Source organism: Mustela lutreola, chromosome 5 (genome assembly GCF_030435805.1).
Source record: "Mustela lutreola isolate mMusLut2 chromosome 5, mMusLut2.pri, whole genome shotgun sequence".
In the NCBI taxonomy this organism is placed as follows: Eukaryota; Metazoa; Chordata; class Mammalia; order Carnivora; family Mustelidae; genus Mustela; species Mustela lutreola.
In genome coordinates, this window is record NC_081294.1 from 53,780,301 (window position 1) to 53,807,071 (window position 26,771).

General features: G+C 39.5%; 1 long non-coding RNA gene across 5 annotated transcripts in view; it reads left to right on the forward strand.

The window, feature by feature from the left end:
* Positions 1 to 652: 652 nt before the first annotated feature.
* Positions 653 to 26,771, forward strand: part of LOC131831875 (uncharacterized) — a 71,548-nt gene continuing 45,429 nt past the window's right edge. For 4 of the 5 annotated variants that reach the window (XR_009353843.1, XR_009353846.1, XR_009353847.1 and 1 more), the window contains exons 1-3: positions 904 to 1,088; positions 3,031 to 3,186; positions 4,660 to 4,706. This is a non-coding gene — a long non-coding RNA (uncharacterized LOC131831875). Of the gene's footprint in view, positions 1,089 to 3,030; positions 3,187 to 4,659; positions 4,707 to 26,771 lie in introns of all 5 variants that reach the window. The other variant, XR_009353845.1, reaches the window with a different exon arrangement.

Below are 26,771 nucleotides of genomic sequence, written 5' to 3' on the forward strand. Positions count from 1 at the left end.
AACACCAGATGCTGACTAGGAGACTCAGGTAAGGCGTCATCTAGAAAACCATGGATGAAGGTGTGATGCATTTTGAAAAGGCAGGATGAGTGTAATGAATTGAGGGGCTTATAGGGGATACAGGGCAGAGCAAACCCTGATGTCTGTGTTTTGGGTATAGATGGTACTGCTTTTGCAGACCACAGTCTCCGTCTCAGCTGCCGTGTTGTGAGATAAGGGAAGTATGAAAGGGTTGGCGAGGGGCTGAAAGCTGAGACATGTAGCCACACACCACTGTTTCTTGTCCCAGTTCCATTAGCACCGAACAGTCAAGTGCTCCAGTACTGTGAATGTACTTTGGTAGCTTGTAATTGCCCTGTGCTTCAGTCAAGAGATGGGTAATTGCTCCTATGGGCCATGGATTTCCTGCTAGCAGCAGCTGATTGAAACCAGCCATTTATTGTGCTTAAAAACCCCAGACTCGCTGCAGTGTTTACAGATAAACCTTCTGTGCGACAGTCATTTACTCTACCCAGCCATCCATATATTAAAGATATTACACACTACTCCCTCCCTTTCTCTTGAAGACAGATCAACTGTTCTTTTCAGTTTGATTAAATTTCAGTCTATAGTGTTGACATGCCAACTTTTTTATTTTGTGGCTTATGCTTTAAATAAATTTGCATTTCTTTGGACCTAAGTTCTATTTTGGGGGTGTTTGTTAATAGCCACACTACTGTTAGTTTTAGATACTTCTGCCAAGTTGTTTTTCCTCCTTTTTGTGCCTCCCAAGAGCCAAACACAGATCTTAGCCTGTGTGTCTCTTTGTGCCCTCATAAGCTGGAATGTCATAAAGATAGGCTGTTCACTCTAAGTAATCATGGATTTTTAAGTTTTGGGGATGCTAATAGAGGATTGTGTGTTTTCTAATTTTAATGACACCTGCATCTGTGATGGACACATTGGATGCTGCTCCATGACATCACAAGGTAGAGGACACTCTGTGTCCATTATCAACTTAATGGTCTCCCGACCTGCTACCCCCGCAGTTCTATTAAAATTTGGTTCCAGGGGTTAAAAGAGAAGATTGATATCTACATGTGATTCAGGTCTGTCCAGTAGGTCTCAAGATTGGGGGTGGTTTTAATTCAATTTCTCTGCTCATGAATAGTAACACTGATATCATTTTCTACTTTCTCCCTTTGTTCTTGTGCCAAGAATGAAAGATAAGAGAATACTTAGGGATAAACTAGGAATGCTGCTCTGGACTTGTGAAATCAGAAACTCTGTTATTTCATACCATACCCTCTCTCTCTTTTTTTTTTTAAACTTTCCCACCAAATGCACTTGGTTGGAATTCATGAGTAATTTATGCTCTTTCTATAGGAATAAATAGGATTATCTGCTGATCTTTACATTTATATGTAAATGTTCTAGGTTGATTAGAAGGAAAAATGATCAGTCTTTTTTTTTTTTAAATTTTATTTATTTATTTGACAGACAGAAATCACAAGCAGGCAGAGAGACAGGCAGATCGAGAGAGGGAGGGGGAAGCAGGCTCCCTGCTGAGCAGAGAGCCTGATGGAGGGCTGGATCCCAGGATCCTAACCTGAGCCAAAGGCAGAAACTCAACCCACTGAGCCACCCAGGTGCCCCTACTTTTTTTTTTTTAACCGAATGACTGGAAAGCTTATATCATCATGGTCAGACCTACTTGAATTAATGAGAAGAGTTGAGATTTGTCTAGTGTATTTCCTTTAGCGCCATCTTCTCTTTTTGGAGCTCTATCTTCCTAGATATATGGAGCTGGCAAATTTATTTGTAATGCAATGTTAAAGAATATATTAATTAGGACTCTTGGGTCTGTGTCTAACTAAGCCTGTGTTCCTAGAACTTCAGATAATGATAACTAATTTATCCTTTAAATTGTGAGATTAAAATTAATGGTTTGAGCAGAAACCAAATACAGCAATTGCCATGAAGCAAAGAACATAGTATACGCATAGTATACGCATACATGAACTTGGTCCCCTGGTGAGTATGTATGTCCAGGTGTTTAAGAACATAATATAGAACAAGAAAACAAAAGCTTGACTCCTATGATAGTATCATTGTGTGATGCATTTTAGCAGATAAACATTTAACACAAAGATTAATGGAGTAATAATTATATTTACAATAATAGTTCTTCATAAAAGACCAAGGGAAATAATGAATGAATGCTTGCTTATTGGTCCTGCTACTTTGCTTTATATCTTCTTGTTTAATGTTTACCTAATAATGTAGATATTAATAACTTCTTTTTAAAAAAAAGATTTTATTTATTTGACAGAGAGAGATCACAAGTGGGCAGAGAGGCAAGCAGAGAGAGAGAGAGGTGAAGTAGGCTCCCTGCTGAGCAGAGAGCCTGATGCGGGACTCGATCCCAGGACCCTGGGATCATGACCTGAGTTGAAGGCAGAGGCTTAACCCACTGAGCCACCCAGTTGCCCCTTAATAACTTTATTAATAACTCACAACCTCAAGATGAAGAGTCTTACACTCTTCTGAGTGAACCAGCCAGGTGTCCCTTGATATTATTTTCTTCAAGATGAGGAAGCAGAGGCTCTCAGGGGTTAAATAACTTCTCCTGTGTCATAAAGCTTGTAGGAAGAGCCATTGTGATTCTGGTTCAGCTAGGCCTGGCTGCTAAGTCTGCGTGCTTTCCATTATTTTACCTGGTTCTTGAAGTTTTCTTATTTCTCTGAATATCAGATTTCCATAGTGCAGTTAAACATGATTTGATTGATCAGTATTTGGTTTCCACTTGGTTTTTTAGGACCTCATTCAATTATTGATTCATTCAGCTAATATTTATTTTCTTATCTCCTGTGTGTCGGGCACTGCTGGGCACTGAGAATACAAGATTAATGAGATGTGGTTCCTGTTCCTGAGACGCTTTCAGGGAGGGAACAGATAGGCAAAAAACCCCATACTTTTGATCCAGTATGAAAGCCACATTAGAGGTAAAGTAGTGCCCCTCCTGCGCCCCATCTGTGGTTTTGCTTACAGGGTTTTAGTTCCCTGTGCTCAGCCACGGTCTGGAAGCAGTTGATTCTCCTGACATGTCATAGATGAACACTGCATCACAATGCCTATGTCATTCACTGTACTTCGTCTTATCATGTCGGGATTTTATCATCTCCTATCATCACAACAAGAAGAAGGGTGAGTACAGAACAAAGAAGTACTTTGAGAGAGACACCATATTCACATTACTTTTATTACAGTATATTGTTATAATTGTCCTATTTTATTATTAGTTATTATTGTTAATCTTCTTACTATGCCTAACTTATAAATTAAACTTTGTCATAGTTATGTATGTATTGGAAAAAAACATAGTATATATATATGGTTTGGTACTATCTGTGGTTTCAGGCATCCACTGGAGGTCTTGGAATGTAGCCCCCACAGGTAAGGGCAGACTACTGTATGTTCAAGTTTCATGGGTGGAAACAAAAAAAAGCAAGTAATCGATATGTTTGTGAGGAGAGGTTGTGTTTGGCAAAGGGTTTTTACAAAAAAAAAATTAATAATAAAAAGAGCTTTAATGGGAGTCTTAAAGGATAGTGATAATGGTGATAATTGCAAATAATTTTGAATACTTAGTATGTTCTCAAAGCAACCTGATTAAAGTCTTACTTCATTTAAACCTCTCAAAATCTCTAGGCATTATTCCTTTTCACATCTTGGTGATGAGGATCTCAGGCACAGAGAGTTAAGTGACTACTGGATAGTAGGAAGGAGAATGCAAATCCAAGTTGGCTAGCTTCAAGGCCAACCCCATTTTGTGGTTCTGTTTTACTGAAGCAGTGCTGAGTAAGGGTTTGCCCAGAAGAGGTCAGATTGGGGTAAAGGGAAATTTGGAACTTCAGAAGGTTTTTGCGTAGCCAAGGGAACAGCATATACCAAGTCAAAGAGGTGAGAAACAGTGGGGGCATGTATTGGGGATTTGTAAGTAGCAACAAATGGCTGAATGTGCCTTGTATATTGAGGGTTGTTGGGGAGGGTCTCCCAGATCAGGAAGGACCTATTTGGACAGGGTAAGTTTAGACTTGGTGTCACTGAAGGATTTTAAATAGGGGAATGAGATGATCCCATCACTTTTTGTCACTAAGGTATACACAGGAAATTAGGAAAAGTCTAGGTTTCAGGGATATGAGTTAAACCCTCAAAATATGTTAGTAGCAGCAGTTTGACAACCTCAACTTAAAAACATTTTAATAGCATACATTATTTATCTCAATATTATAAGATGTGATAACTTCAACTTTTAAAGCCTTCTAGTCAAAGCTCTTCTAATGTAGAGGTTAGACTGGTCCCTGGAACTGAAATCTGCAAATGCCTTGATCATTTACCTGAGTTTCAGACAGGTCATGTCACCTGAGATAGAGACTCATTCTGGATCTGAGGTTTAGATCAAATTGCTTTACCCTAAAAGAGGGTTGCATGGAGAATTTGTAAATCAAGATTTAGGTTCAGTGTGTATTTTAGGAGCCCATTCTAATGTTTCGTAGACCATAACACAAACTCCAGGCTTCTGAGCCCACATTATAGGAATTGACAACCCATTCTGGGGAGGGAAAACCATGGTTGAAATGGCCACTGTGTGACTGCTTTTGATTACTGTCTTTCTAGGCATTGCACCTATCAGAGGAAATGCACCATCTGAAGATTTAAAGCCAGTAAGCAGTCTTCACCTCTCCTGATATTTTCTGCCTTAGATTGGAGCAAGCATTGGCTGACACTGGTGGTTGTTTTCCCTGACTTGCTTTGCTGTTATACGATGACCTTTTCTTTGTTTATTGTTTTCTTTGAACTTGCTGGGAGTTTATATAATTGATGGGCTTGTATGCTGTAGTATGTCTGGGAATCCGCTGGTGATATACAACATTGTCTGAATGTGTAGTGTTTTCTTTCATTCCTCCCCCCAACTCTTACCCCTGATGTCAGATAGTCAACATCCCAACTGGTTGAGCTGATACGGTAATAGAGATTCTTCCTTATCTTGTAAGCTAAAGGTTTGGGTTAATCAGAGCCACCTAGAGTCAGTCTATATTAGAAATTTCTTGTTGACAGTCTCTTGAGCTCTGGTATAATACCTGACTTTTAGGTTTTGATATATTTCCTAGCAGAGACTGGTCTCTACTTACATTGTCTTAGCTTGACTAGGGTGTTGAAATGTACAAATTATGCATTTGTTCCTTCCGTATGAAAAATAAGTAGTATGTGATTGTCAGTATATGTTTGCTAGCTAATCACTTAACATTTAAATCTGATTTTAAAAACTATAGGCATTAAAAAAAGACAAAGGGGGAAAAACTATAAAACAGTATATAGATTCTCATTTTTTTTTTTTAAGATTTTGTTTATTTATTTGACACAGAGAGAGAGAGAGAGATCACAAGCAGACAGAGAGGCAGGGAGAGAGAGAGAGAGGGGAAAGCAGGCTCCCTGCTGAGCAGAGAGCCCAATGCGGGGCTCGATCCCAGGACCCTGGGATCATGACCTGAGCTGAAGGCAGAGGCTTTAACCCACTGAGCCACCCAGGCGCCCCTAGATTCTCATTTTTGAACCAAGTTGTATATGATCTTGAATGAAAAAGATACGAAATAAAAAGTATCAGAGAGCTGTGGAGATAATCTGGGTCACAAGGACTTTGTCTTTCCTCCCTTTACTAGTACATGTGTAATTTTTTTCATATTTAGAAAAGTTTAAAAGCACAGGCACTATTCATGATGCAGGCATAACTCAAAAGCTTCTAAAATGCAAGAGGATTGAGTGATTAGCAAATAATTCAAATATGTTATATGTTTCAAATAAAGAAGTTAATTATTCAGTTGACATGGTTAAGCTTTAAGTTCCTTGTCGCTTTAAATTAAACCGTGCTTGTGTTTTGCAGTGATGGCTGAGGTCCTTACATCTTGGTATGAAGTAATTGGTCTTGGAAAGTCACTCCTTTCATATTCTTAAAGTTTATTATTCAAGGCAAGGATTAAAAACACTTCCATTAGCTTTGGGAATTGATATGCAAATAGATATACTTGTGATGACTTTTGCTTACCTGTGATGTCATCATTAGTCTTATCTTAGTACCTTCTCTGTCAATCAGTCTTGGCCAACATCTGTTGGAAGTCTGTGGTGTGCTAAACCTTGTGATGGGTGTTTAGGATAAAAAATAATGGGTTCCTCAAGAAGCTCATGTCTTTGAAAAAGAATCCAGCATAAATATTGAATTTCATTGGTTACATGTATTTTCCAATAGAGAAAGAGAGTTCGTAAAATTGGTTTTGCTTTGCCATCCCTTCTGAGAGTGCCAAGTGATGCGGTGATTGAGTATTTTATGAAGGGCATGTAGTTAATCATTAAACATCTATTTTGGTGCCAATTAAGCAACAATTCTCCATGAATGTTCAAAGTTGAGATTTTCTTTGAGTTCCTTGAGAATAGATTTAGAAATCTGGAGGCAAGAGCCAAAGTGATTGATTTAGTTCAAGGGCCTGATATTGAGGGACTTTTTAAGGTTTCTGTGGGATCCTGTGGTGTTGGTTCTTTTGTCTCTCTTCATGGAATAATACCTTAAAAGAGGAGCTTGGAAGAGATTAAAAACCAACTAATAGGCAGGGAAATGAGCAAAAGAAATGTCAAACTCAGAGAGCATTCGTCAAGGTTTGTCAGTGTTTTAGTTCATTTGGGCTGCTATCGCAAAGTAATGCAGATTGGGTAGCTTATAAACAACAGAAAGTTATTTTTTTAAAGATCTGGAGGCTGAGAAGTTCAAGATCCAAGCCCAAGCATGGTCATACTCTGGTGAGAGCCCCGCTTCCTGGTTTATCGCCAGTGTCTTCTTCCTGTTCTCGTATCATGGAAGGGGTCAGGGATCTCTCTGGAGCCTATTTAATAAAGCATTGATCCTATTCATGCGTTCTCCAACCTTATGGTTTAAGCCCCTCTGGAAGCTCCACCTCCCAATACCATCTTTGGGAGTTCAGACTCCAACATACTTATTTTGGGGGGACACGAATATTTACACCATAGCCATTAGGCACTCATGAATCCAGACTGGTCCCAAGCTATCAGAAAGGGTTGGATCTTTGTGGCTCAGGAAATTAATAGTGGGTGGGGATACATGTAGTCGTGATACTCAGGGTTGCTTCTTATTTCTTACAGCAAGTATGTTTGTTGTGTGTTTGTTGTCTTGATAGGGAAGATATCAGAACACCAAATTTTAAAAAAGAAGGGAAAAAATCTGTGCCAGAAACCTGTCAAAAATGGGAGAGAAAAATGCTTTCCCTTAATACTGCTGTTTTGAGAGAAAGTATTCAGATTTTTAGAAAAAGATTTTATTTATTTATTTGACAGAAAGAGAGATCACATGTAGGCAGAGAGGCACGCAGTGGGGGGGTGGCGTGGAGGGGGAGATTTTTTAAAATTCAAAATTCATGGTAAGTACTATATTTTTAAATTTTTGATTTTTTAAAATTTATTTTTAGTGTACCAGAATTCATTGTTTATGCACCACACCCAGTGCTCCATGCAATACGTGCCCTCTTATATAGATTTGATTTATCTTTCTATCATCTATCTGGATTTGATCTACATACACATATGAATTTGATCCCGCTGTTTGGTTTTAGCATAGTTATCTGCTACACTTAATATGTTAAAGACATAAAGAAAGTAGGGCATGACTTTAACTTAGCATTTTAGTTCACAGGATACCAATTAATAAGTGTTAAATAATTTAGAAGGGGATTGAGTCTTTCTGGGTTAGACTTTTCTTCTAAGAAATGACTATATTTTAGATTTTACATTTGCTTGGGGTCAGGACTGTGTCACCACTGTGTTTTATTTACAATGTATGGCTTATTCATGGGAATTTATTGGGGAGATGACAACAATAAATTTATTGGGGAGATGACACTTTCATTCTTTCTTGCCTTCTCTGAGTCCAGCTCCAAGAAAGCATATACATTGGATTCATATTTTGGATTTTTTGAAATCATGTTACAAAATACAATAAAAAAGAAAAAAAGGTTTTGCTATTTTCCTCTTAATTTTTAATTTTTTCTATTTTTTTAATCTTAATTTTCTTTCCTTTTTTGAGAATTTATTTACTTATTTATTTTAAAGATTTTATTTTTATTTATTTGACAGACAGATCACAAGTAGGCAGAGAGGCAGGCAGAGAGAGAGGAGGAGGCAGTCTCCCTGCTGAGCGGAGACCCTGATGCGGTGCTCGATCCCAGGACTCTGGGATCATGACCTGAGCCGGAGGCAGAGGCTTTAACCCACTGAGCCACCCAGGCACCCCTTACTTATTTATTTTAGAGAGAGAGAGAGAGAGAGTGCACAAGGCCAGGAGGAGGAGAGGGACAGAGAAACTTTTGCAGAGTCTCTGCTCAGGGCAGAGCCTGACACAGGACTTAGTCTCATAAGCCTGAGATCACAACCTGAGCCAAAACCTAGAGTTGGAGGCTAAGTGACTGCCCATGCAGGTGCCCCTAAACTTAATTTTCTGAACTATATTTCTTCTTTTATTAGATGGGACATTGATGCCTTTCTTTCCTGCGTAAGTGGTCTGGCACATGGCAGGCACTCAGACCAGTTTCTGGTATTTTTTTTAGTACTTAGCAAAAAGTAAGTTGTTCAGTGAATGTTATGCCTCTTGCACATCTTTATGCTGTGGATATGAAGGTGAATGAGACACAGCTTCTGCTTACAAGGAGCTTGACATCTAGGGGAAAGAAAAATAGGTAGACAGAGCCAATGAAACCTCTTATTCAAAGTGCTTTAGGACTAAGGGGTCAATGTTCTAAGGATCTCTGTGTTCTCGACAGCCAGAATTGTCCAAGTCAGCCATGTTATTTGCACAGTATCTAATTGAATGTTTACCAAAAAGACCTAAAGCCATTGACAACCTATAAAAAAATGTGGTGGTGAAAGCTATTAATGTGTACACTGAGCAGAAAATAACGTTAGCTGTAGGTCTGTATTGGTACTAGGGCTGTTGTAACAAAAATACCACCAACTGGGCAGCTTAAATGACAGAAACTCATTATCTCACAGTTCTAGAGGTTAGAAATCGGAGGTCAAAGCAGGGCTGATTCCTTCTGAGCACCATGAGGAAGGATCTATTCCATGCCATTCTCCTAACTTCTGGTAGTTTGCTGGAAATCTTTCACATTTCTTGGCTTTTGCTGCATCACTGAGATCTCTGCTTACATCTTCACATGATGTTCTCCTTGGGGGGCTGCCTGTCTCTTCACATGATAGTCTCCTTGGGGGGCTTCTTGTCTCTTCACATGGTGTTCTCTTTTTTAAGGACACAGGATGGGGTGTCATCTTGATTTCAGCTCAGGTCATGATCTCAGAGTCCTGGGATCAAGCCCCGAGGTAGGTGAGGCGGGTCCATGCTCAGCAGGGAGTTTGCTTCAAGATTCTCTCTCCCTCTGCCCCTTCCCCCCTCAAATAAACAAATAAATCTTTTAAAAAAAAAAAAAAAGGAAGGATACCAGGGATACCAGGTGTATTGGTTAGGGGCCTACCCTACTCTGGAATGACCTTATATTAACTAAGTACATTTGCAACAACTCTACTTCCAAGTAAGGTCACATCGTGAGGTACTGAGGTGGAGACTTTACACACGAATTTTGTGGGGAACACAATTCAACACATTAAAAAAAGTGTTTCTTTATAGTATTTTTCAAAGAACAGACAGGAGCAACTGATTAAAATTTCTCCCAAACACTACAGACACTGGAAAGGTATATATATTATCCTGATGAGAAAAATGGAAGAGCAATTCTTGGGAGAGAAGCGATAGTGCCAGGCTTCATGGGATACTTTCTATAGCCTAGACACTATTAGGTTCTTGTCCAAGTTATTTCATTTACCATAATTTAATCCTGATTAAAATTTATTTACAAGATCATCTCTGTGTTGCAGATGCAGAAATTGAGGCACAGAAACATGGAATAACCAGCCAGAGTTGGGAGCCATAAATGGGTAGCGCTGGAATTTAAGAGCTAATATATTGGGTGCCAGAAAACATATTCCTTCCCTTCTAGTGTGATGTCCTCCCAAGAAAAGCTGTGACAATAAATGTGAGATAGTGGAACCCAAAGATCCTAGAATACTTTTCATATAAAAAGTGTTTATCCCCAGGTGAGGTAACTTAACCAGTTATGTTCTTGGTCATATTTTAGAACTTTATAATGAGAGTAGATACCTCCGTGTTCTCTAATTCTTGCAAAGATCGTTCTATAGGCTGATATTAGAAGCTCTTAAATTTAAACTTCAACTAAAAAAATTTTATAACTGTCTACATTTTCTTATCCCACTCGTCAGCTTGTTGACCCCTGGGGGAAAGTGCTGAATTCACAAGAGAATCATAAGAACAGACTCTTGGGGGTAGTTCACATGTTAACTCTAGGCACTTAAAATTTGATTTTCTTCTGTTTGGCATTGAACACCATCAATCCCCCCCCCCCCACCCCTATTCCCCTTTCTTCGCTATTCTTGTCCTACCACATCCATGTCATGAAAATGGCTACTGAAATAAATTAGTTTAATTTGTGAAATTACATTATGGTTCTCTCTGCTCATGCCAGTTTACCCAGATTAGCCTGGGCAGATGGCTGTGGGGTTTCATTGCTGGTGAGAAAAGGGGCCCTTTCCAGAGATGAAGTACAAATGTGGGAGAAATGTTGTGGATGCCAAAAAGCTGTGTGCTTGGGTTTCTGGGCGAGCAAAAGCAGTGCTGTGCATCAGGGCGATTCTGCCTTCTGAACAGAGGGCTTTCTGAGAGCTAGAAGCAGCTGGTTCTGGAGAAAAGATGGCTTGAAAAGAATCAGAGGCATTATGAGTCTTAAATTATTTAAGTTCCTCCTGTGGCAGCGAACTGTAATTGCTTCCTATTTCTGTAAATATTAGCAGCTGTGAGCCTTTCAAGTTAGGAGCTAAAACAGCGCTCAGTGTATCATACTTAAACTCTGGAATATTGTTAAATATCTGACCTTGGGCTGTCAAATCACACTCATTACCACACTAGTTCTTCTGCTGGGGAGCTGTTGACACTCTGAACTGGTCCATTATTTTCAAGCCTGGTCTGTAATAGCCTCAATAGATGGAGAGTCGGCAAAGGGAATTGCGAGTCACCAAGTAGCAGTGTCGTGATCCATTTCCTCTGGGGGTCGCCTCTGTGCTTGCTGCCTTTTCGTTGTTTTCACACATGTGACTCCACCTACGGCTGTCATGGCAAATCCTTTATCAAACTGGCAAAAACTTGAAATAGGCTAATTCGAATACCAGCTCTTACCTCTTTAGTCTCAGTTGATCTCCCTGCCTTATGTTCAGCGGTTTAGTCATACTGAATTGTTTTTTCAGATTCATCATATTCTCACTTGTCTCTTGCACTTGGCTTATGCTGAAACTTCTATCTGGAACACACTCTGCTTGTCCCATAACATCTCCATGCTAGCTTCTACTTATTCTGTTGATGACACCTGCTCTTGGAAGCCTTCCCTGACCATCCGTATGTGGGCTAGTTATGGCTTCCTTATTATCCCATGTGTGTGGGCACTCTCCCCATAAGAACACACATCATATTTTGGATTGTAATAGCCTACTTAGTGGTCTTCTTCTGCCATTGTTCAGTGGGCTCTCTGAGGGTAAGAAAAGTATCAGTTCCCCTTGCTGTTTTAATGGCAGGGTCTGTGTGGAAACTGGTAAATAGAAAGTGATTGACCAGTCTTTGTTGAGTTGAATTCATACTCCTATATCTAACATTGGTGAGATATAATACCTTCGGGCTTAGGTTTGAGTAGGCCTGCTAAGGCAACCTGTGGATGCAGCAGAATCTCATAGAAGTCTTTGGAGAGCCTCTTCCTCCTCTTCCTTGTGAATACATTTGTTTGGGATAGAATGTGCCCAGCTCCCATAGGTGAATCATGATTAGCCTAAGCCAGTTATCTCTACCTCACTTTTTTCTGCCAGTGATTGGTGAGCGTGTGACACATTTCTGGTAGTGAGTTGTAAAGGGAAATATGTTGAAGGTTTGGAGAATAATTTTCTGTCTTTCTTTTTTTTAGAGATTTTATTTATTTATTTGACAGAGAGAGAGAGAGAGAACACCAAGGCAGGGCAAGCAACAGAGGGAATGGGAGAAGTAAGTTCTTCACTGAACAGGGAGCCCGATGTGGGGCTCGATCCTAGGACCCTGGGATCATGACTGAGCCGAAGGCAGATGCTTAAGCAACTGAGCCACCCAGGTGCCCCAGAGACAACTTTTCTTTTTATTAATAGAGTGGTGTGAAAAGACATTTTTTACCTGTGTCCCTTGTTTTTTGCTTGGATGTTTTCATAGACATAAAAAGAAATGCTACAACTATTTGACAACCATGAGAAAATAGGACCCCAAATAAAGGCAAGACATGAGCATGAGAAAGTGGAAATATGAAACATTCTTAGGTCCTTGATGATGTGGAGCCATCAAAATCAACCCTGGGACAACCCCCCTCTGGTTTCTGTAAAGCAAAATACTCTTCTAGCTTAAACTATTTTTGCTAAGTTTTCTGTTACCTGCAGCTAAAACCATCCTAATTGACAGAGACACTAGGAAAAGGAAAGTTGTGTGCATGAAATTTGGGGTTTATTTAAAAAATGAGAAGGACTATGCTACATGATGAGAGAAAGCAGCATAGAAAATGTGTTGAGCTTGGGGTTGAGACATCTTAGTTTACCTGAATATTTCTTGTGTAATTTAGGAGGAATCACTCTTTTCTCTTATTTTCTAGTCAGGCAATCATTCACTCAACAACAAGAAAAAAATATATTTGATTGCCAACTGTGTGTTATATACTATGTTAAGTTTTTATTTGGGAAAACAGAGTTGAACTAGGTGATCTCTAAGGTCCTTTATTTGTAAAACTCTGATTCACCTTTTATTTTTATGTCTTTGAACATAGTTTCAGGAACTGTGAGTCTATAAAAATTTTGCATGTCTTACCCCCAAATCTGCTTTGATTCAAATCATATTTATCATTGGCCTTTCTCTTCATCCAAATTTCTTGCAGATCCCTGTCTGATAGAATTTTAAAAAACAAAAACCAAAAAACAACAAAACCCACAAGCATCTGTCTCTGGCAAGCAGCTCATGAGTCACATCTCCTCTGCAAAGCAAAGTCTCATGAAATCAGCTGATTAAAAGGAGCCCTTAAAGAGGAGACAATCTGTTAAATTTATTTTAGGTCTAGCCCCCTAATTTCCATTCCACATGCACTCATTTATTCCATCACCCGGTCTTGGCAGGTGCAATCTATTTAGGTGACCCTGCTCAGGCTCACCCCTCAAATTTCCTGGCTGGAGAAAAAAGGCTATTGAGCTGTCATCAGAGATATTATAGCCACTGCTGATTCGAAACTGGTTCATCGTGGCCCCACTTTGATTAGGACGGGCTCTTGATTCAAACTACCATGACCTTGCAAGTTGTCTGTTTGTGCTAACCCAACATTCTTGGTAGTAACGATGGGGTGGGATTGCCATTGTGCCAGATCCCCATGGGGGATCATCCATGCTTGATGGGGCACTGGGCAACCTCTGGAAAGCAGAGATAATCATCACTCCGATGGGACCGAAAGTGGTGGTGAACTGATCAATAGCAATTGGTGGTTGTGAATTTTAGGACATTGGTATGGCTGCTGAGTGAGTGTAAGAACTTACACAGTGGATCCATGGTGTGGGGACCCAGCAGCTTCTGAGCACCTTCTGCAGATCTTCCATTTTTCGCACGTGCCTCCACTATGTCTGATTTCCAGCAAACAGGAAGAAAGAATAGTAGAATTTAATGCGTCTTCTTTGTAAAGGATGTGACCAGAAAGTTGCCAAGTCACTTGTATTTGTATTTCCCATTGGCTGGTACCTGGTTATGTGCCATCTCTAACTTTATGGAGAAATGTGGTCTTTAACATGGCATTCATATATGCAGAAAAGACTTGTATTTTTAGAGCAAAATAGATGTGAGTTGGGAGACTAGAAATCTCAGGCATAGTAGTCCTCAGGGATGGCTGCAGGAGTGGCTTCTTGGTGAGCCCCAGCATCTGGGCAGCTTTGAATTCGTTATGGAATGGTTCTGGCCGTGGTCACAGCTCTGGTTCTGCTTTCATACTTCCTTCTTTGTGTTCTCGTCTCTTCTCCTAACCTACCCCTTCCTTGTAGGGGTGGAAAAGCCCATTTTACCGCAGCATCTTTGTATCCTGGGCTGAGGTCAGTGGATTATTGTTGTTGTTGTTGTTTTTACAAATGAAGTAGTATTTGTACAATTGCTTATGTTTTTACAGTTTGGAGAAGTAGACTGATACCTAAACTACTGCCTTCAAAATGTAATTCTGCCCTATCTTTTTCCCAGTTGTGTAGCAGAGCCCTTTGCCTCTAAAGGAGAGAGCAAAACCCTGGTCCCAGCTGGGAAGGCATGAAAAGACATTTAGAGGCAGCTTTTGCTTAGTGAGGATGTGTTCTCTGGAGATGCATGTGCCTTATTAAGAAAAACCAACCAAACTGCTCTTGGTCTCTGTTTAAAATTTGTAAAAGACAGCAGCAGGTAACTTGCTCATTGCATATTCTCTAAACACTTCTATTCTCCCTGAGAGCTAAGGAGAAATGACATATTATCTGTTTCCTGACAACATGATCTAGGAATATTCCTCCAAGAACAATTCTTGATTTGTATTTTATTTTGTCCTTTTAAGAGATACACTACTAGGGAATTTAAGAGTTGTAATATTTCATACATGAGAGGTTAAGGTTTTTTTTCTGCCCATTATTTGGGTTGTGAATTGGTGACATTTGTTCATTCCCCAATGAATCTCCAGTATTTCCTTATAGAGCTCCATAAGCAGAGAGATCTATGCTTTGGTTTCTACAGTGAATGGAGGGCAGTTTTGAGCTGTCCTCCTATAGATTTCGATATATAACTAATAGTTTATAAAGAAAACAGTTCATCTGGTTGTCTTATGGTCGTTTAGGGAAAGGATGCCATTCGTGGAATTTTATTTTCTTATTATGTGGTGAAATTCACAAAGATGTGTGTGTGTGTGTGTGTGTGTGTAGAAACATGAGGAGAATCAGAAATAAGTTGGTATTAGTTGGAAAATGAGTAGTGGGAAGATACCTGGCTCCCATTCCCTTACAATGTTTTCTTGATTTTTGGTTCTGGGCTGGTCATTTTGTCATCAGGTGCCATCTTAGTATATGTGCTGCCGAAGCGAGCACCATCAGGTGCCATCTTGGTACCAAATGTCAGCCTCCTCTTCTAGAGATGCACTAGGCTTTTGATCTCTACCATTCTCTTCCATGTGCACAAAGCTTATTTTCCTATGCCTCATGTCTTCAAAAGCCAGTTCTCTGTGAGGTAAAGGGCTGATCAACTAAGAAGATCCTCTAATGGTGGGAGCATTGGGTGCTTAGGTAGTTGTGCTGAAGACATATTTTAGGGCAGTTTTTTTTTTTTTTAAAGATTTTTTCTTTATTTATCTGACAGAGATCACAAGTAGGCAGAGAGGCAGGCAGAGAGAGAGGAGGAAGCAGGCTACCTGTAGAGCAGAAAGCCCGATGTGGGGCTCGATCCCAGGACCCTGGGATCATGACCTGAGCCGAAGGCAGAGGCTTAACCCACTGAGCCACCCAGGTGCCCCGTTTTGTTTTGTTTTGTTTACATTCCTATGAAGCCCATTCCTGTATGATTTCAGAACTATAGATTCTTTGGGGATAAAATAGCTCAAAGATTGAATATTTCTTTATGAATGAGAATCTGAAAGAAACTCAAGGGGGGTTTTTGAGAGTGAGATGGTTCCCTATCCCTCCTTTTTGTTTGGCTTTATTTTATTAAAAAAATTCTCTCTCATTATATATATCAATCTACTTATCTGGAGGGAGGATTCTCTATGTACATATGCTACCAAAAAACTTGCTTTTTACTATTTAAGTAAGGATTGAAGAACTGGGTAAAGGGGGAGGGATATGTCTGACTGCCAAAATGAGGTTGATATCAGTATAGATATATCAATCCAGTTTGTCCTTGTGAGACAAGTGATCTTTTGTAGTATCAAAGCATTTTTGCAATCTAAAGAAATCTGAAGACTATCTTGTCCAACTTCTTATTTTACTCGTGACGGAAACTTGGAGGTTCAGAGATAAGTGACTTGCCTAAGGACATACAAATAAATTATCCTGTTGCTTTACTTTACAAAAGTAAACTTTTTGTTGAAGAATAACATACATTAAGAAAAGTGCAAACATTTTCCCCAAGGGACTAGATTTCTGTAACTAGCTTGTAGATCAAGTATAGAAAGCACTCCAAAATTTTTCCTAATCACTCCCCCTTTCCCTACTGCAAAATATAACTATTATTCTACTTAAAACATAGCTTAATGTTGCCTGTTTTTGAATTTTATGTAAATTTAATCATACAGACTCTGTTCCTCTTTTTTTTTTTTTGGTCTGGCTCTTCATTCAACATGATGTCTACAAAATTAATCCGTTTTCTATGTTGCTATAGTCTGTCCATTTGCATTGCAATACTTTATACCAGTGTGTGAATATAACACAATTTATTTTTTCCCCATTGCTTTGTTTTTAATGACTAGAGGTTCCTAGTGCTGATTTTCATGTCTGTCTTAATTATTTTGCTTCTGGACAGTCGGTTGTCTGAAAAATCCTTAATCACAGCAAACAGGAAGCAAAAATATATACCACTACTTATTTGCTATAGCAAGTCCTGTTTTCTTTGGCTTGACTTTCTCTATTCAGAAGTTAGTTGAAAAGGGGTCAGATGACATTCATCTCCTTCTTTCTTATTCTTTATGATGGCCTTTTGCTATTAAGAATTGATTTACAGGTTGGGTTTTGAACAATTCATGTTAAAGTGGTTTGTTTAGAGGAATGACTTTCCTTGTTCATTTTCTCCAGATCCTCTGGGAGAATCCAGATGGTTCTTGCATTTTTAGTGAATGAACACTTGCCATCTTGCATAATCTAATTGTCTAAAACTGCCCACATGCTTACCATCTGAAGGAGTGCTGTCTGCCAAAGGTGTCAGGTTATCTTTCATACGGCTTTAAGAAAGAAGACATTTTCGCCTGAAAGCATGGCATCAAAAAGCATCTCTCCTGGGTGGCTAAAATTGACAGTGCTTCAACTCCTTTATTAAAAATACAATTCACCAGCCTGAAAAAGAAAATCTAATTATTTAACTGCTAGCCATTTTCCCCATGGTAAAATAACCCTTAAATGTTTACAATCAAGTTAGCTAGATTTTAACCAATTTACTTATTTAACCAAGTATTAAAAAAAAATCTATACCATACCTTGTAAGTTCTTCTAAGCTTTTTTTCCCTATTGATTTTGATTAAATAGGTAATTGGCAGTTGATCAATAGGCATGATTCTGATGAGCTGGTTTGGCCGAGGCTTCGGTGTGACAAACCTGGGAGGAGGGAACCCAGAGGTTTACTGACACTCCAATCTATCTTCAATGAATGCAAGCTGGCTAATAAATATTTAATGGGCAGTTGTTTGCAGTTTAATAGAATTAGATAATTCTATTAGAATCCTGTTTGGAGACCTACAGGTATCATATATCACAGTTGAAGACATGGTTAATAATTTAAGCTAAGTGACTAGTAATTAGACAGTCAGAGTAAGCAGGAACTTTTGGTTTTAAGCCATTTGGGAATTTGTGTGTGTGTGTGTGTGTGAGTGAGAGAAGGAGAGAGAGAAATTGTGTAGGATTTTAGATTGTGAACCATTATAAGGATTAGCTAATGCAGCAAGTCTGGGCCAAACCTTAAATGTGATAACAAAGCATGAGGCCCCTGGGGTTTATTTAATATCTCATCCTCTTAGTTAATGAGATGGAAAATAGTTCACTGTTTATCTACAGTAGATTGAGCAGATGTTGCCAATTCTGTTTTATGGAATGTAATCTTGGTAAGATTGTCTTCTGCCCATTACCTTTTCATTGGCTCAATCTCTCCTGTACTCTTCTTTTTTGGGAGGTACAGATACTTTCTTGGTCATGGACTAGATGAAAAACCCCCTAAGTTAGGAATTAGTGGCCTTTTCATGTTTCAAACACTCAGTAACCTCTATTATGGCAAAGCTGGTTGCTTGACTCAGGTTTGTTGACAACAAAAGTCTGGTACAATGTGAAGACTATTGACTCTCCCACCAATTAATATTTATAAAATTCCTTAGGTTTGTGATTTTATTTCATTTGCCTCTTTTACATTTCTCTGTTCTACAAATGCATAATATATGAACTGGAGCATTGGATCTAAGAAGCCTAATATGATCCTTTTTTTTCCCCCCCGTTAAATAATTATAATTTTCTAGAACCATGAGGTGATTGGTATTTTCCTAAATTGTGGTATCAGGATTAAGTGGCTAATTTAGGAACATAAGGTAGTAGAGATTTAGCTAAAGGCATTAAGTTACTTTAGGAAGTGGGCTACAGACCCGTTAGGACTTGCCTTTTTCTGTGGCAGAAATAGACTCGTAATAGGCATAAATATATAAAGACTTCTGGGACACCTGGGTGGCTCAGTGCGTTAAACCTCTGCCTTCAGCTCGGGTCATGATTTCAGAGTCCTGGGATCGAGCCCCGTGAGCTCTCTGCTCAGCAGGGAGCCTGCTTCCCCCTCTGTCTCTGCCTGCCTCTCTGCCTACTTGTGATATCTCTGTTGAATAAATTAAAAAAAAATTTTTTTTTTTTTAAATAAAGACTTCTTTTTGGAGGTATGTGATGTTGTGTTTTAGATCAGTGGTATGAGGATGTGAGAGCCAAAGGCTCTGTCATTCTTTTACTTTTTCTCTTAGGTTCCAAGATGGCTGCTGCCACTCCAACCATTGTTCGCATTCTAGACAGGAGCCAGCAGATAGTGGTAATATCTCCAAGAAATTCCCAGGAGACACTCACTTACTTCTCATTGGTCATAAATGTGTCACAAGGGTACTTTTAGTTGCAGGGGCCTCTAGAAAGGTGGGTTTGTATCTCTCTTGTCTCTCTAGCAGAAGGAAAAGAAAGGAAATTTGAATAAGTATTGCATGAGCCAACCTACAATATTTGCCATATTCTTTAAGGAAATTTCCTTCTTTTGTAGTAAACACTGACATGAATTTTTCCTACCAGAATAAAAGCCCTTTAAGATTTCCTTAGGCCCAGTGTTCTACAAGCCTTGCATATGGCAAATTGGAAACTCTTGATAAATTATGCTGCATTCTTGGGAGAAAGAAATAGAAAAGGGAAGAATTAGGAAGAGAGGTGGAAGGCAGGAACCAAAAGTGGTGTTTATTTACATATAACTAAGAAAAATATTATACTGTACCTTTAGAATGTTCCAGTCCTTAATTATCACAATTATTCTGGTTAATTGAAGTTTTAGGCTCAACTTTATTTATATTTACTAAGAGGCGATTATATTGAGATGTTATCAAGTAATATTTCCAGTTGAGTTTTTCTTAGCCTTTTTTTCCCTTAATGTTTTAAAAATATTTACTTTCTTCTTACCTCAAAGTAATGTATGGCCATTATAAAAATTTTACAAAATACAGATTTAAAAAAGAGAAAATATTCAAATCCTTACATGCTTGAAATATTTTCTTGTATAATAAGATACTATATTGTGCAAATTTAAGTAAATGGTGAAATGATACAGCGCAAATATTAATGTTGCATGATTTATTTATTTATTTTTTTAGAGGGGGGCAGTGGGGAAGGGCAGAGGGAGAGAGAGAATCTTAAGCAGCCTCCATGCCCAGTGTGGAGCCTGATGTGGGGCTCAATGTGGGGCTGGACTTCACAACACTGAGATCATGACCTGAGTTGAGATCAAGTCAGATGCTTAACTGACTGAGCCAACGAGGTGCCACCCTATTTATTAATTAATTTATTTTAATTTTGAAAGATTATTTATTTATTTGAGAGGGAAAAAGAGAAAATATGAGCGGGGGGTGGGGGAGGAGCAGATGGAGAAGCAGACTCTCCGCTGATCAGGGAGCCTGGCACCAGGCTTGATCCAGGATCCTGAGATCATGACCTGAACAGGAGGCAGATGCCTAATGCTCTGAGCCACCCAGATGCCCCCCAGGTGCCCCGTTAATGTTTCATTTAATGTTGGATTTGAAATAAGAATTTCTCAAATTAGTGACTGGGTCAGTCTGTAGATCATAACACTCTTAATCACAGGGTCATGAGTTCAAGTCCCATGTTTGGCATGAAGCCTACTTTAAAAAAAGAATGAAAATATAATAAAGTAATAAAAGATAATTTCTCAAATTAAAAATTATTGTCTACAAGGGTATAATTTCAAAGCTGGATAGCCAATAGGAATTAAAAAAGGTGTAGGGATGAGGGTTGAGGTCACCATGATTGGTAATCCAAAATCCCCAGCGTGTTTCATCGGAATTAGACTTTGGTAGCTCCTCATTTTCATTGAAGTGACCACCCTAGATATCTTCTTTTATGTGAGTTGTGTTCTTTTTTTTTTCTTAAGATTTTTATTTATTTATTTGACAGATCACAAGTAGGCAGAGAGAGAGAGAGAGAGAGAGAGAGAGAGGAGGAAGCAGGCTCCCTGCTGAGCAGAGACCCTGATGTGGGGCTGGATCCTAGGACCCTGAGACCATGACCTGAGCTGAAGGCAGAAGCTTTAACCCACTGAGCCACCCAGGTGCCCCTGTGTGAGTTGTGTTTACTTAGGTAAATATAGGATTGTGTTCTACATGATTTTTTGGGGCAATATCTTATTTTAAATATTTGCCTGCTTTGTTATCCTATCTTGTCTTAAGCAGATTTGCAGGGGTCAGTGAGAGAAATTTTCAGAGATCCTTGCTGTCATCATTAATAGTCAAGTTAGTAATGATACAGGGCCTGCTATACAATTTATTCTCCTCAAGGTCTTTAAAAAATTTCTTTTTAAAGTAATCTAAACAAGGTTCAGATTTAACTAATGTTTATTGAGCTCCAGTTTTGTTCCATGCATCATGGTAGGCATGATTACAAGCCTTCATTCAGTTAGTGCTCAGAATAACCCTGTGTGGAAGTGGTCATGTATCTACTTGGCATTGCCCTAAACTTCACTTTCTTTTCTTGAAGACTTTACTTACTTATTTATTTTTTAAAAAGGCTTTATTCATTTATTTATTTGAGAGAGAGAGAACACATAAGCAGGGGGAGGCACAGAAGGAGAGGGAATGAGAAAATCCCAAGCAGACTCTGCACTGAGCATGAAACTCACCACGGGGCTCCATCCCAGGACCCTGAGATCATGACCCGAGCCAAGACCAAGAGTGGGTTGCCCAATAGACTGAGCTACCCAGGCACCCCACTGGAGATTTTATTTTTAAGTAATCTCTGCACATTATACGTGTGCCTCAGATTCACAACCCTGAGATCAAAAGTCACATTCTCCACTGACTGAGTCTGCCTGGTGCCCCTCACCTTCATTTTCTTGTCTCCCATATCAGAGTGGAAAATCATACTGACTCTACTGTCAAAGTAAGTCTGAGTCTGATCATTTACAGTCTCTACCACCGCTGCCTCAGTCTAAATCACATCACCTACTGCATAGATGGTTTCAAGAGCCTCCATGCTGCGCTCTCTGCTTCCACTCTGTACCTCTCCTTCCCTCCCCTCAGTCCACAATTTCCTGCAGGGAAGACAAGGGTGGGGGGGAATGTGATCTGGTTATTACAGAAACATACTGGGTAGCTCCTAGTATCCAATGTATGAGGGGAATGAAGAAGGAAGACTTGAAAGAATTTTGTACATTTTAGTGATCAGAAATAGAAAATTATAAAAGGAAGATTCAGTACTTATTGATGTTTAATCAAAATGGAAATATGGAGGAACATGTTTGATTATGTAATTTAGACAATTTAAATGCACCATATATTTTTTTTCTTTTGTGAATCATGCAAACTATGATTTGTCAGAGTGTCTGTCTTAAAAGAGTCAGGACAGACAGGAGTACACCTGTGTGTGTTGTTGCTTGTTTTCTGCATCCCCCCCTTCAGTAATGAATTTTGATCACTATGCTAGAAGAAAGACTGAACTACCTTTTTAACTCCCTTGAAAGTTATAGTAAAAAATTATTGTCATATGGAGAGGTGATCAAAGAGCAAGGAGATAAAAGGAGTAGGACAAAGTTATTACAGAAGTGTTATCAGCCGGTTAATTAACAAAAACATTAGGATATTATTCTGGGTTTTGTCATATTTGTGACATTTGTCAACATTTAAAAATTTGCAGTTTGCTGTGATTTCTTTTTTTGATACTCACTTTCATGCCTAATTTTGCATTTGAAATTGAAAAGACATCCTTTCTCTACTTTTAAATCTGTGGGCCCCGGAAAACCTGGATCTTGCTTTATTTTTGTGAGCTAACTTAGTTCCATGATGTCTGGAAGTTCCTTTCCATTAGTCTGGAGTGAGTTTCTGTTTCCTACAACCCAGAGAGCTTTGGCTAACATAAATACCTTTAAAGAATTAGAGGTAGAATGGGACCCAGAGGAAAGAAGAGGATGTGTGTGCTATGTGGGCAAAGAAAGGTCCCAATTATAGGACAGTTCTCAGGGAGAGCATGGCCATATGGGGATGGGTGGAGGTGGCGATTGGGTCTACGGTATTCCTAAAGATCCCAAAGGAACCTAATAGTCATCGGACAAAGAAAACGCCCTGGCTCCCAGCGTCACAGAGGGAAAAAAGCTTGGAGGGAGATTGAAAAGGACTGGAGAATTTAGCCAGCAGCCAGTCTGCTCCTTTGCAAGTTGTACACACTCCTCAATACAGTGTGTTGACTTTGTATGAGGAAGCTGAGGTGCTGCTGTCCATTCAGACGATGCTGGTGTGTAATGAAAGCAGAACAGCGGGAGCTGTACATTGGAGAGGGCGCTTTTGATTTTATCTCCTTTTGTTGCTCTGCTTTTGAGTTTCCTTGGTTCTGTGGTTTGGACCTCCACAGACCTAGAAGAGTTCAGAAACTTGAAAGGGAAAAAGCCCTTCCTCCCCAGGGCCGGCTCCTCCACTTTCATCCTGTGTCAGGTGTTCACGCCTCACAAAGATGGTGCTAAATGGAACTCTCTGCAACCTCTGGGTAGCTGGGAGTCCTTTTGAGGTGTTATGTTCTGGCAATAATGGAGTCTTGTTACTACAGGCTGTTAACATACACCCTTCCATTGTTGAAGAAAGACATCCAGGCAACCACAAAGCACATGGCTTCCAGGAAAATCTCAGGCTCGAGGATCTCTCAGGGAGTTTGGCTCTTGAAAGGAACATAGAAATCTCGGGCCCTTACTTCTCAGAGCCCTTTTTCCCTTTTTCCCTGAGTAAGTTGTTGAATTTTATCCCTGTGTCTTGCAGCACAAGGAGTTTAAAGTAGATGGTTGTGGGGAACAACCAACAAGTATAAGCAGTTTCAGGGAATGTACTTTGAAATGTGGTTGCTATTATCTTCCTCAAAGGATTCAGATTTTAATATCTGTTGCCTATAGCTGTATCTGTACCTACACAATAGGCTAGGTATCTTGCTTTCTGGAAATTTTTGATGTATTAGTCTCCTTTAACTCCTAGGGAGGATAAATGCATGGAATATAGTCTTACACGCCACCGCACTCTGTGTAGGCATTGCTACTTGATCATGGTGTTTTCTCCTACTAAGCTCTGATGCGGTTTCCAAACCGTTTTCTAGATGGTCACCTTCGATCTACCAAAATTTGTGCCTTAAGATAAAGATTGTCAACGGGATGAAGTCCTCTTTACGTGATTCTTCCAAAGATCTTCTTAAAGGCCAGACGCTTATTTGCTTACCTCCAAGATAAAAGAGGAGAATGTACTCTCATAGAAAGTTTAAAAGAAACATGGGGTAGTAGGGCTGGTGAAATGAGAATGAGAGAGAGAAATGTGTTTAATTTATATTAGGTATTTTTGTCTGCTAGCCTGATTATTAAAAAAAAAAAAAAAAGCTACCTTAGCAAATCAATTATAGTTAGAATGACAGGGTACAATAGTAATAGTTGGGACAAGCTTCATTAGGCATTTGTGAGTGTGGCTTTTTTTCTTCTCAAAGGTCTGCCTGGGTCACTGGAATAACTGTGAATTTGGGTCAAGGACCCGAGTAAGCAGGGGAAGGCTCATTTATCATCAAAGAAGGGTGAGACAACTGTCATCACTCCATTTGACTCCAGCTGTGAAGTGAACAGCTTATTTTTGTTTTAGTGATGATTTGAGAGACCCATCAATAACATCACCAATACTCTTTGCAGTGCAGCCGTCTGTGTGTCAGTGTGTATTTGTGTGTGCACATGTGTACCCACCCATGTGCTCGCTGTAAGCAGGAAAGCAGAATGCAGAAAATAACTCCACCTTTGCACACCTATATACATAGGGGTCCCTTCTTTCTGTTCACTCATGTTAGGGACTAATCTCGGAGCCTCCAGCTGGTTCCTTATTGTCCCTGATGGTTAGCATATTGAGCTTGTTCCACAGCTTTATTGCTCCAATGTGCTAATGTTGCCTACTGTGCTACTCATATGTCCAAGCCCAGAGGATTTTTTGGAGGAAGGAGTGATTAACTGGAAGAAATGGGCTGAGTAGACTGTCATCCATCACTTTCCTTTATTTTGAACAGCACATCTCCTTAAACTTAATCATTTCGAAGACGAAAATCCTTGTCATAATTTCCTGGGTACTTACTAAGCTAACACACACACAGCACTTACGACGTGTGAGGCACTGGCCAAGTTTCTTTTTTTTATGATTTCATCTAAGCTCTACAACCACACTGTGGGGTAGATACTGTTACTATTACTATTCCCTGTGTTGATTAGTGTAGCCTAACAAATAGACCCAAAATGGCTCAGATACTATAGAAGTTCATCCTTGCTCGCATAAGAATACTGTGTGGCTGAAAAGTTTCGAGGAGGGGTCACCTGCATCCATACAGTTATTCAGAGACCTGGGCTATTGGGAGCTTTGCTCTCTTCAACAAATAGTTTTCAAGGTCACCCTGATGGATCACCTCCATTCCAGCCAGCTGAGAAGTGAAAAGAATATGGATAGAGTACTGTGTGTGGGTCTCGATGTGTCAGGTCTGGAAGTTATGGTGATCAATTTTGTTCACATTTCATTGACTAGAGCTTAGTCGCATGACTACCACTAAGGGTAAGAGGAACTGGGAAATGTAGTCCCTGGGTTCTCTGAGATAACTCCACACTAGGGAGGACGTGTAAAAAGGTGATCTGCTAGCCATCTTTGCCCTACTTCATCCACTGGCTACCGAACAGTTCAGAGCACCCTTCTTCTCATACTGTTCTGTAAGAAAGACAATCCAGAGTTCCATTCACTTACTGAATCCACGTCAAAGTCTAGGCTTTCAGGGTAATGTGCTGTCCTATGTTGGGTGTGGATGGATGTGAATCCTTATGCCTGGCTACATATGAACCAAAAGCTGATTTGTCTTCCCCACCCCTTACCATACACCCAATAATGACAGTATAACCACATACACACGCAAACTTCATCTTGGGAACTGAAAACGTGGGACACTCACAACCATCACTAATCTGCAACAAAGATGAAATCGTTTCTAGTCAAGTATGTGATGGACTTTTGAAAACAGGTTTTATAGGCGTTTGAATACATTACATCTTCTCTGTTTGGTATGTACACACAGACACATACATACATATATATAAAATGTGTATTATGCAATTCATATGTAACGTATCTCTAATACTGTGTCTATGAATATAATATTCATACTTATATATGAAGAAATAACATGCAAGTAATAGCAAACGAACCATTTTGCCATTCTAATCCTCTATATCTTTACTTTGTTTTAAACCCTTTGGTTATGTGAAATAGAGCATACATTGAGAGATATGCTTAAATACATGTACCATTTAACATAGTAATGACATGAACACCGGTGTCCTCTTCATGTAGATTGAGAAATTACATAACCAGCATGCCAGAAGCCCCTCTCCTCCATCACCTCCTTATCACAGGGAAGTTTTATTTTATTACTGCCTAAGGTAATTACTCTCCTGAATTAATAAGACTTGCTTCTCTCTTTTCCCACGTCTTTATCATCTAAGCATGCGTTCCTGATATCCATACTTAAAATCTGGTTGTTCTTGAATGTTACATGAATGGGCACTTTCTGTGTGCATTTTTGGTGTCTTATTCTTCTCACTAAACTTTGTAATATGTGTTGAATATTGCTGTGGTGGATTTATTTTTATTCATAAGTTAGAAGTGCTCATCTCTTATTCTAGGCTGTTAATGTTTTTTTTTTTCATTTTATATTATTTCTTTTCAGCGTTCCAGAATTCATTGTTTATGCACCACACCTAGGGATCCATGTAATACGTGCCCTCAATAATACCCACCACCAGGCTCACCCAACCCCTCACCCCCTCTGCTCCAAAACCCTCAGTTTGTTTCTTAGAGTCCACAGTCTCTCATGGTTTGTCTCCCCCTCCAATTTCCCCCAACTCACTTCTCTCCATCTCCCAATGTCTTACATGTAATGCCTTCTGCTCCACAAGTAAGTGAAATCATATGATACTTGACTGTCTCCGCTTGACTTATTTCACAGAGCATAATCTCTTCCAGTCCTGTCCATGATGATATAAAAGTTGGGTATTCATCCTTTCTGATGGAGGCATAATACTCCATTGTATATATGGACCA